Here is an 11,850-nt window from a genome sequence, read left to right on the forward strand (position 1 = left end):
CAGCCATGATGTGTTACCTTTATATGTACTATGGTAAAGACAAAGTTTAAATTTGTATACGAGATTTTATTTCGGATGAGAAGTATAAAACTTTAAAACTGACTTGCTTTCTTCTTTTTCTGAGTTCCGCAATGCTATTGCCCATGTGTGTACTCAAGGCAAAATGAAGTCAAAAGACTTTGGCCTGTTTCCCCTGTGTTGCCTCTAGGACAAAGGGTGGAAGATAGAACTTGAATTTGCTGTCTTATTTCTTTTTCTGTGTGCCGTAATGCTGTTGCTTATGTATGTACTGAAGGCAAAATGAAGTCAAAAGACTGACTTATGTCTTTTGTGTTGCCTCTAGGACATTGGGAGGAAGGATAACTATTTGTTGCCTTACATTCTTTTTCTGAAGAGCCGCAAACTAAACAATCGTGCTGTGCTTCCTCAAGTAAACATAAAGTCGAGCATGTAAGCCCTAATTATACTCGAAAGGTTAAGTTTTTTGGCTTGGCTAGAGATGGTAAGAAACAACGCCGATGGTTTGTGGAAATTCTGCAGCACTGTAACATACGTTATTTCGTGCTAGTGAGGTCTGATAAATTCGCAGAATTAATATTACTAACTGATACGTTTGTATGAAACAGTGGCGTAAGAAGGATACATATTGAACGAGGCTGTTCGAAGTGCCTCGTCCCTCCCCTTACGAAAAAAAAGTGGGAGGGAGAAGAATGTACAGACCAGGAAAAGTAAAAAGAAAACAAAAAGCCGAATAGAAAACAAAGAAATGAAAACAAAAACAACCTAAAAAGTGGATTCCGATTGTCCTAGTCTGTGTTTTCCTTCAGGGTCGTCGTAAAATGGCTTATCCTTGAAACTAAATGCTGAAGCGGTGTACTGTTTATTGGGGTAGAGCTTGCGGTAGAAATATATTGCGACAGAAAAAAAGGGACACCGCCAGACGAGAGCAACAACAATGCAAAATATAACCTAAGGCAGAAAAACTTCAATCAAAGCACGGTAAAAAAAAAAAAAAAAGATTACTCTGTTAGGTTTCGAACCACCTTCCTTTGAGTCCGTAGGCGAGTACTTAACCTCCAAGCCACCGAAACAGAACGGAGCAAGGTGTTAAATGTAAGTCTAAATATTTGAGCATACATAGTCTTGCTAAGCCTCTATTTGAGGGAATTGTTTGAACGCGGGGCTAGGACGAAGACATGGGACACCACAACGAAGAAGCAGCAAGACTACCCACAGAGACAAGGTCCAGCACGTGCCACGTTCCCCTAGGAGCGTGAGACGACCGGTGCTCGCCTTCGGGCTCGCAGCACGGCCGCCGCCTCCGTGGGGCAAGCTAGTTTTTTTAGTGACTCTAGGGCAAGCGGGCACGCAAGAGTCTCCCCTTCCATACCCCCTCCCCTGAACTGCCGGATCGATTCAATAAAGTTGTTTCTCTCTCTCTCTTGCCGGCGTGGATTTGACGCACGGTGCTTTTGTGAGCGCGCGCGCGCGTGCGTGCGTGCGTGTGTGTGTGTGTGTGTGTGTGTGTGCGTGCGCGCGCCCGTGTGTGTGTGTGTGTGCGTATGCGTGTGCGCGCGTGTTTGCGTATGACTGCCAGAATAATTTTTTTATCCGGCCGTTCTGTTTGTGAAAAGCCCACACACAGTGAATGCTTGGACGCTGAACAAAACACAAAACAGTCAACATACAGTCAATCTAGATGTAGATGACGATGATAATAACTTCGTTTGTTAATTCATTTTTATTTGCTTTTGAGTAGCAACAACTTACGACAACAAAAGACGTTGCTCGCATCAAGAAAATATACTGCCAATATATATATGTTTGCTATTATCAACTTTAACAAAATACTATAATGGCGTCTGCCTAGTTTGCTTCAGGGGTGATCATGAAGTAACGAAGTAGCTGCTAAAACTCTATGACTGCTAGATAGCCAACTGTAGTAATAAGTCTAGCCTAGGCTAGCATATATGCAGTCATTGTTATAGGTGCGCAAGAAAAGACGTGGCTGGTTCGTTGTGCGTGGTTTTGGTGGTTTGTTTTCGATTTGCTGGTGTTACGTGAATTACTACGTGCTCCTCCTGCCGTAATATTACGTGTTAGTGCTCTTGTGCCACCTGAAACATCGTGAGTGCTGGCAAAGCGCCTGTGTCGTCGCCGCACTGCGCTGCTGTGGCAAACGCACATCGAGGTCGCCGTTTGACAAAACACCTGACAAGTTGTGCGTGCCTACGTGAATCAAGAGTCTCTACTGCAAGTTCCAGTCTGTCGACGCGACGTGTGAAAAATGCTGTGTGTTCTGCCGTAAGTAATTGTTTATTGTGGTGCATGTTAAAATTTTCTTATGCGTTGCCGCAGCGCCGTTTCGTTAAACGTGTTGAGTATTTTCCTTGATGTTCGGCTCGCCGCGCTTCTTTTATTGTAAATTACCGGCTGCGTCGGCGCGGTCACATGAATGGGCTTCCAGGAGCGGCGGCCAGTATGCTGTGTGAGTGATCCTTGCCATTGCCGGCAACGAAAATGTTATGCTGGCGGCCCAGCGGCCGCCGCTTGGCTTGGGTGGATTCGACCGCTAAAGCTTGTTGCATGAAAAAAAAAAGAAAAAAAAAAGAAAACTGCGTAATGGTTCTAAAACAAAACGCCCACTCCCCGATTGTTTTTTTTTAGGAGGCAGTTGACCCACAGTATATCTTTTACAGGACGTAGGCAGCTTGGCATTGTTCTAACGGGTAGTTTTCGTTTACGGGTAAAGAAATGCAAGGAGGCTGCATTACATTTGTAGTTATAATACGTAAGAGTTGCATATACGTTGAATTTTCAACATTTAAGCATTGCTAGTAACTTTATAAGTAGTACCACATGCACACGGTCTTTAGGCAGTGAACATTTGACCAGATAATTGTTTAGACGTCGCAGCTTGAAAACATGCTGTTCCAGCCTGCATTGCTGGTGCAGTCACAGGGCAGCTTTCACTGTTTAAATGCAAGAAATTTTTCCACCTTCCTAAGCTCATTCAGCATCGTCATGATCAGACAGAAATTCTTGTGTGGTGTGACGTTATTTGTAGCTGGCTTGCATAAATTGTGTTGACTGTAACATGTTGAGCATGGGTTGAACGTGTTGATTCTTACAAATATGCATGTGATGAGGATACAATCACGGTGCGAAAAAGATTAAACAGGGCGTGGGCTTGCCACCGTGCTCCTTCGCCATCCCGTTTTTTCGTTTCGTCAGCATTTCAACTTGCCTACCCCTTGGTGGTATTGGCACGCTGAGACGTTCACCATGTGCCTCAGAGAGAATTTTAATGACGCCATGGAGACAAAATACAAGTTTGTGTTATTCGAAAGATTTCGTGTGTTATGGTTCACCCAGAACTTGTCCAAATGCAAACGATGCTTTATTCACTGAGAAATTAATTAATTGAAGTTAAAATTTTGGTTTTCCCGCTAAATCGTGCATTTTCAGGGTCTGCAATGACATCACAGGAACCGACTGCTCTGCAGCCGATTGGGAAGCCTTCTTTACCCTTAGTGAACCTAGATGGTGCCACCATAACCGTGGCAAGCCGCTTTCTGCTTTTGGTTTGTTTTTACCGTATTTAAACCTGGCTTGTTTTTGTTCAGCGAGAAAATAATCGTTTCGAGAAACATAGTGCTCGCTCCACAAATATGGTCACGTAAGACACCGTTGCTTGTGTCAATCGGCCAGTGTTGTCCGAGACTACCCCAAAGCCCCACAGTCCTGTGCAGCTGAACCAAGCATAGTGCGCGCAGTACCAACAGCAGTACGCATCGGTACTTCTATGCTTATGTGTGCTTTCCTAACCTTTGCTGTTCTTACTACTGTACCATTCTTACTACTGTAAAAAGAATGTGCCCTAAATTTAAGCGCAAATAGTTCGTTCGGCAAGCTTATAGGCTCTGCCTAATTCGCGTTTGTTGTTGCCTCCCTCCGCCAACTGCAGAGCTGGCTGGTATGACATAGGTCCTGTTGCGGGAAATGAGCTACTGGGTCGCATGGCCATTTCCTTTGTTCCTAATTTGTAGCCTATTTGAGTGGAGCTTACATTAAAAATGGTGTCAGCATGATTCTAGCAACGTAATCCTTTGAATGAACCAAACTTGTGTTTTCTCTTCATGGCTCCTTTAAAAGCCGTAACCACGTTTCGCACCCTCTGGACCAGAGAATATGCTTGCACAGTGGAAATCCGTGGCCTGCGCTACATGCAGCGCCACCAGTGGACGCCCGTGGAAGCTAGGTGTTGTGGTATACCACGAGGATGAGAGTGTTTTGACCATAAGCTTGCTGCTTCCGGTTGCCAATAAGCGGGGCAGTGGTTAGTGGTTCCCCGCAGCGACAGCGGTGCGCTGCGAGCCTGGAGCGCAGGAGTGTGTTTGTGCGGCGATGGTAGCGGCCTGGCGTTCTGCGCAGCCAATGTCGCGACATCGTGTGCTCGCGCGCTGTTGTTATGCGTGCCATTCCAATGCGATACAGATAATGTGCATGTAAGGCACAGTCACGCTTATCTGAATGAAACGAGCATTTGCACGAAGGAGTCGCCAACTTTATTCCATGATATAAACTAAAAAAAAGAGGAGAGCCGACGAAGTACTAATGCACCGCACCACACGCAAACGTGCCTGCAAAGGTGTCTTTCCTGTTTTAGTTTACATCCTGGAATAAAGTTTGGTGTTCCTGCGTACAGAAGTTTCTTTTATTCTGATGAGCGTGACTGTGCATTACATGAACACTACTGTGCCACATCGGAAGGGCACGCGTAACAAGAGCGTGCGCTTACTATGTCGCGAAATCGGCTGCGCGCACAGCCGGGCTACAACCGTCGGGCTCGCTCCAGGCCTAACGGTTGGAGGCTCGCTCCTGGCTACAAGCGCTCCAGGCTCGCAGCGCCCTGCTGTCGCTACGGGGAACCACAGTCCCGCGCATTGGCAACCGGAAGCAGCAAGCCTACGGTCAACACGCTCTCATTCTCGCAGTATACAATGTAACACCTAGCTTCCACGGGCGTCCATGGACGGTGCTGCATGTATTGGCGGCCACACGCTCGCAGTGTCGCGTTTCAATCAGTGAGCACTCTACTTGTTTTTAGCTTGAAAGAACTGAAGGTGCCTTTTTTGTACCTACAAAAAAGAAATTCTGTCATGCCCTGTCAGAGAGAGTATTTCACGGCATTATACCTCATATTTACGGCTTGTTTACTACTTGAACTTCCATTTTTTACAGGACCAGGTGTTTGACATGGAGGATGTACGTTTTGAGCTACCAGAAGAATTGGCTGCCTCCTGTTTCTATCTATCCTGCACGACCTGTAAGTGGAGTTCATTACGGCTGTGAAATGCATGAAAATCTCGATTTTGAAGGCTGAGAGAACATGAAAACATAGAAAACCATTGTGGCATCCTTGTGGTACCTTAGTGAGATTAAGACATAAGAACATTGCAGAGATGGGACAAAAAATAAGGAACCGATGAGGATGAGAAACTTCCTGGTACCTTTCTTATTTTTTTTGTCGCATCAGGGCTGCGTCCTTGCTGCATGAATTAATTAATAACGACTTTGTCACCCTTGTTCACTGTGGTAATTGCGTGGTGGCCACAGACAGTGTGTGGGGATTTTTCTTCTACCGCCTATTACAGATGAACTAGATCTTTAGACTTCCACTCAAAAGTCATATTATGGATTACATTACATGAGTGAAACAATTCCATGCACTCAGAAATAGAATTTAGGTGAATTCACTTCAATGCCCTAGATGCAACTTGTGCCTAGCAGTGAAAAGGGTGTATTGCGTGCCTTTTTGCCACTTTGTTTCTTGTAGTGTAATGAGTCTCACTGGCCATCGTAGCCCCCTCCGCCCCCCCCTCCCAAACAGCTATTTACTCTAGCAAATATAATGATGGTCCAAATTGTAGAAGGGTACTCAGCAATTGAAGAAAGAGCTGTGGGGGGTTCTGGTTTGTGTATCAGACTTTGTTTGGAATATTGTTATGTAGCCACGGATAATGCAGGGTTTTTGTAAAAATATAGATTATGGGAGCAAACTTGTGCTCCGCAGTGAACATAAAAAAACACAAACCTCGAAGGAGTCAGCAAAAAGACGTGCATGGATGAGCGTTGGCGAATTGAATGCCGCAGGGTTTCTTTTGCACTCATTCATTTAGATTGAGAACATTTTCAATAAAAACAGGAAAAGCTAGGATAGGGATCGCAAAGCAACACCCTTTCCATATCAAGCAAGACTGCTGGTGCAGCATACAAAGAAAAAAGGGGAAAAAGACGGTTCCCTTAAAAAAGGATAAGATTGCAGGGTGTGGCCAGGTGCTTGTAACAAAACGTTTTGTAAACAAATCAAATGGCGTGGTTGGGGGCAATATTATGATGTTTATAGTAGGAAAAACCTGCATTATTTCCAAACAGTATGAATGCTCTGTGTGCAAACATATGCAAAAACGCTTGTGTGTTTTTAGCATTTGAGTGCACGTTACAGAGCAGTCAGCTCAAGTTACTGCGGTAGCTTTCCTCATTGCTGGTAAGCATAAACCCTGAAATTAAATTTGCTGTATTCGACCGCTTTAACCCTTTCACTGTCACTGATGTCCTGTTTTGTCTTCAAATTTCTCCTCCACGGTGTCACTGACATACCGGTGCGTTTTCTGTTGTGCGTTGAAAAATTCGTGCCATGGTGCAAAGTTGGCGCACCTGCACTGTTTGTGCTATCTGTCGACTCTTTCTAGGAGCTCGTATTTTCACAAAGTACAGAGCGACCACACCCAGCTTTCGCTGCTTGGGGGTCACTCCGTGCACTGTACATCTGTTGGGATGAGTGACCACGTGGCACGCGTGCAATAATGGGTGCAAGTGTGCTATCCACACGGTTTTCTAAGGTTGTTTTTTATTTCTGTTCCTGTGTCTGCTACCCATCGACACAAAGAAATATAAAAAGTGAGGAGCCAACCTAGAGGTTGATCAGTTCATGGTGATGTACATTTTGCTTTTTGTAAGCAAGCACAGACAAAAAAACTAGACAATGCAAGTGCTGTCTCGTAAAGGAAATGCACAATAAAACTGCTGCCTTTATAGGTTCCAAAGAACGCGTAGTCACAAGCAACTACTCATGATGACGACTGATCAATGCCTGTCTTAGCATGTTCATGCAATTTTATGTTGCCTTCCCTGCCCCCCCCCCCCCATATTGCTTTGTTCCCACAGTGCTGCTGCAATAATCTCATCTCTCAAATGTTCTTGCGAGGCTGTATAAATGCCCGTCATGAGGAGGCCATGAATCTAAACAGTACTTAGTTCTGGGTTGTGTTGCCTATGTAACAGTATGTCATTATTGATGTTCGTAAGCTCATTAGTTAATTTATGTGGTTTAAATTTTGTGGCTAATTTTGCAACCTAGAAGTTGTACCTTCTCTTTCAGGATACTTGGTTCAGTTTTGTATGGGAACACTCCTTTATATTTATAAGCATAACTAGCAAATGTTTGAGACGTGTTTGTTTAAACCCCTTCATATGCGATCAATGCGTTTGTCATTTCAGGTTCAAGTGTGGCAGTGGCTATCCCGTCCTCTGAGGGGTAAAGATGAGGAGACACCTGGTGTGGCAGGCGGCAGCAGCACGTATGGATCCAACCTGAATAAAATAGTCAGGTTTGCAAGAGTCATGTGATTCATGTGATTTTCGTCAGCTTGCTCTTACAGAAACAACTGCAGCATGAAACAGTGACTGTGGAGCTGGCTGACATTTTCCACATGCAGCTGGCTGTTGGGCGCTGTTATTTGACAGCATGCAAAGGGCACTCAAAAGGTGGAAGCTTGTGGGATACGTAGAGGACGGAAACATAAAGGATTCTTGGAGGACGCAGAAAGTCGGTAGCGAAATTTCAATACAGGGGACACACAAGGGACGAATGTGGTCTGTTGCCTCCAAGACATATAGGGGACACACAAAGGCCGTATGGTGTCTGTGTCGCCTTTGGGAGATAGACTGGACGCATGGAGGACGGAAACACACGGGACACTTGGAGGACGCAGAAAGTCGGTGGCGAAATTCCAACACAGAGGAAACACACAGGACGCACGCAGCCTGTTTCCTTCGGGACGCAGACTGTCTTTTGACTGGACATAGAAATTTTCATAAGGGTGGACTGGCCTACCCCGGTCGTCGGCGCTGACGTGTCGCACCCTTGCGTGGCCGCGACTCGGTGGTAGCCGTCGTCGTCTCGCTTCGTCGGTGCCGGCGTTCGCTGCGCACGGTCACTCCTTGGACGGCGTGGGCTCCACGCGTCCTGACTTCTTTCCTCTGCGGCTACCCCCTGGTAGCCGCTCTCGATGGAGGTCCTTGATGCCGGCGTTCGACGCGCGCGGTCATCCCTTCGGCGGCGTGCTTCCTGGGTGGCTACCCCCTGGTAGCCGCTGCCGCTGGAGGTTCCAGGTTGGCTCGGCCCGAACGTAGCCTTTCGGGGCCGTCGAGACGAACGTCGACGGAGCGTGGACGTTGGCCGCTGGTGCCCGACCGACGCCGCTGGGGCCACGAAGACACGGGTTCGTGGTGCACCTAGCATGACGGTGCCGATGCGAAGTCGGCCCGCTCCCGCCCAGGCTCGGATGGCGTGGTCGATGGCCTGGCCACGTCCCCCTGGCTCGTTCCGTGAAGCTCACGTGCTCCGGCCGCCTACTGGTTGTCTGCCTCTCGGTGTCTTGCCTGCCGTTTCTGTTTGTGCGGCCCGCTTTTATACCCTCTGGGCTCTCTCGTGGCGCACTCCCATTGGCTTCTTGCTTCCTCCCTGTCCTTATATGGCCATCTCGCCACTTGTCACCTGCGTGGCCTTCCCAGATTGGCCGACCAGTGTGCTGCCACCTTTTCACAGGATTCCTTGGTGCGTCGGCGCTGGCGCTTGCTGATGGGCGCTCTCCTGATGCGCACTTCAAAATTCTCGTTCCTTTGTTCTTTCCTTCTATTTTTCGGGGGGTTTCATGCATCCCCTCTCGGGGGGGTGCCCTTGACACATGACATTCATGAGCAACTTTCCTAATTGTTAACTCAATGGCTCAGCTTTACCTGAACGTACTCTTGGAGTGCATACCCCCAACACCCTCTCCTAGGATATTCATGTTAAAAACATTTGTAACAGTCGCAATTGAACGCTTGGCTTCCTTCGTCACAAGCTCTTTCTTTAACGATCATTTTTTACAAATACTGTTCTATAAGACACTTGTGCGGTCGAAGATCGAGTACACCGCATCCGCATGGCACTTATGTAGTATTTCACTACCGCTAGGAGCGGCTTTGAGGAGAGAGAGAGCGGAACCTAGCCATCCTGATGTGCTAGCTCGGGGCTATACGCCTCGAGCGCGGCCTGTAGGGGCGCCACTGAAATCCCCCTAGCGGCCCGTTTCGAAAGCAGCCGCGGGAGTCCGCGTCCCGCTTCTCAGTGCCGCCGCTGCTTTTGCGGCACGTTCACGACTAAGATTTACCGTTTGCGGGCGTTTGAAATCCATGTTTATGTGAAGCAGTCACTCTGTTCGCAACTGGGATGTGTTTACGAGAGTGTAAATGTTTCTGGCGCGGTTTTAGTGTGGTGTATTCGGTCTGTATAAGCGCCAGGTGTCTGTCACAGGCTATCGTCGCGGAACCGGCGTATGATGGAGCCGATTGTAGTTACACTGACCTGAATTTACTAGCAGTTTCTCCGTAACCACCAGTTCCTCAGATGTTCATTCTACGGCTATACACTACGATTTAAATCGGTTTTGTGCGCTTACATAATCAGCAGAGCACTCATACCTGGCAGCACGCCAGTTACGTTTCCCAATATACCTCAGATATTGATCACCACCATTTAAAAGCCAGTCTGTGTTCATTTTGGGAATATTCAACAAAAGTACGATGGTTGATGCATAATTATACTCGGGGATCAGCACACGACAGAGTCGTCTTGTTGTGAGGTGAGCTCCCGCAAACATTCATCTGCTATATATATCATCTGCAAGCAGCGCGGAGACGGGCTTAGAATATAATCCGCGTCCGCGACTAAATGCTCCTTTGAAATATCGTCATATGGCACAGCGAGCCTGCAGAATAAAGCAGAAACTGAAATCAGAGGGCCTTATCACATACCACACTCTTCAAACGACACCTTTCATCGCTTGTTGAACAGCCTACCCTGTATACTTCCAAAAATGCGTCCGCCGTACAATCAGCTGTTCGTTGCAGTATAAACACAAAAGGAAAGTGAACGCGAGATTTGTGTGTGTGATTACTAAAACGAAGTTGCTTGATTCCACTCCGCATTTGTACACAGCGCCCCCTTCCCTCCCCCCACCGATGTCTCGCGAAATAGCAGAGCCTTTCGCGTATAGTTGGTCTAGTGAACCCTACCTGGCTTAAGTTTCGACAAACGTCTTTAGAATGTCAGAAGCTGCACTGTTTTTTTTTTCATTTCCGTTAAAGCTATTATGTTTCTTAATTCCGCACTTGCACAGCATTTATTTTTCCGTGGTTTCATTAACTTCACTTGGTTCTTGCTATAAGGCACATATTTAACGACGCACAATATGCTTAACATTTTCGCATGGTTTATATTCTTATAAAAGGCATAAGTTATTGTCCGGTATTGGGTAATCACACCCCCGAAACATATTTTTCTGCGACGTATATATTCGAAACGAAGCCGCATTCGTTGTCCACGCTGCAAAATGAAGCCAACCTCTCATTGTACCAGTATCAGGTCTAAACGAGGCGACAGTAGAATTCATTTGTGCCTGATGTTTTGGAGGTGACACGTGTGATGTGTTGCTACCGTAGCCGACGCCCGGAAGAGCGGCGACGAAGCGCGCTGAACCGCGTCCGCGGGTAGGTCTTGCAGGCGATCGCGTACTCTACGAAGACGCAGCTGCTTTTTAAGTGACCTAAACGTACTCTTTGCCTATACACGTCACCATAACAAGTTTTTTTAGGGCGCGGAAAGGCGAAAAGAAGCGAAACAAAACCAAAACACCGCACGAGCCCCTATCAGCCACGCAGCGCAAATCGCGGAGAAGCGCCGGCAGGCGGCGCAGCGATCGCGAAGCTCGAGGCGTATACCACCGCGCGACACAAGCGCGGACACCGAAACAATTCGGCATGTGAGCTTAGTAATTGTCATTTATACCGAATTAAACTAGTCAGTTTAGTAAGTTTGAGAAGTGCGAGAAAGGTGAGAAAGCTTTTATAATCGTTATTTATCAGAACCAATTGCTACTTTCGCTTTACTTAACACCTGTTAAAACCCAACCGAATTGGTATTCACTAATTTAGAAAGCGGAGTCTCCTTCGTGGCAAGCAGTGCGTTTCTGTAGCGTTTCTCCAGCGGCCAGATGTCTGTATATGGTATGTATATTTTGTTTTCCCGCCCTGCAAACCAATCCTTAAAGGGGCCCTAAACAGGGTTCCAAAGGTTGCAATTTTACGTACGCAATCGTTGGAGAACTATCCAAAGAACGTCCTGCCGCAAAAATGGTTTATAAGCGTTCAGTATTATCTTTCATTAAAAAGGGCCCGCAATAACGCCTGGCGCATTTACTTTTTCACCGCGCCCCCAAAGCACTGTGGAAGCCGTGTCGTCACCGACCAGGCGCAAAAACACCTACAGGGAGGGATAGAACTTGTGTTCCCGGTGGGAAAAGGAAGAGGTTGGAGATCCTCGTCGGTCCTCTTCCCCCTTTTAGGCGGCAGCCAGGAGTCCTTGGACCTCGGCGGCGTCTTCAGCCATCCGGACGAGCTCGACGTGCACTTCGGGATCGGAGGTGAGCAGCGCGGTGTCCCACTGCTCCACGGTTCTAATGT

At 47.1% G+C, this 11,850-nt stretch overlaps 1 long non-coding RNA gene across 1 annotated transcript; it reads left to right on the forward strand.

Annotated features, from left to right (window-relative positions):
- Positions 1-1,800: 1,800 nt before the first annotated feature.
- On the forward strand, positions 1,801-8,144 carry LOC144165003 (uncharacterized). The gene is made up of 3 exons (XR_013321301.1): positions 1,801-2,304; positions 5,245-5,329; positions 7,564-8,144. It is a non-coding gene; the product is annotated as an uncharacterized LOC144165003 (long non-coding RNA).
- The last annotated feature ends 3,706 nt before the right edge of the window (positions 8,145-11,850 follow it).

The sequence above is a fragment of the Haemaphysalis longicornis genome, unplaced genomic scaffold, assembly GCF_048455015.1.
Source record: "Haemaphysalis longicornis isolate Haplotype H1 unplaced genomic scaffold, Haemaphysalis longicornis Haplotype H1 scaffold_14, whole genome shotgun sequence".
Taxonomy (NCBI): Eukaryota; Metazoa; Arthropoda; class Arachnida; order Ixodida; family Ixodidae; genus Haemaphysalis; species Haemaphysalis longicornis.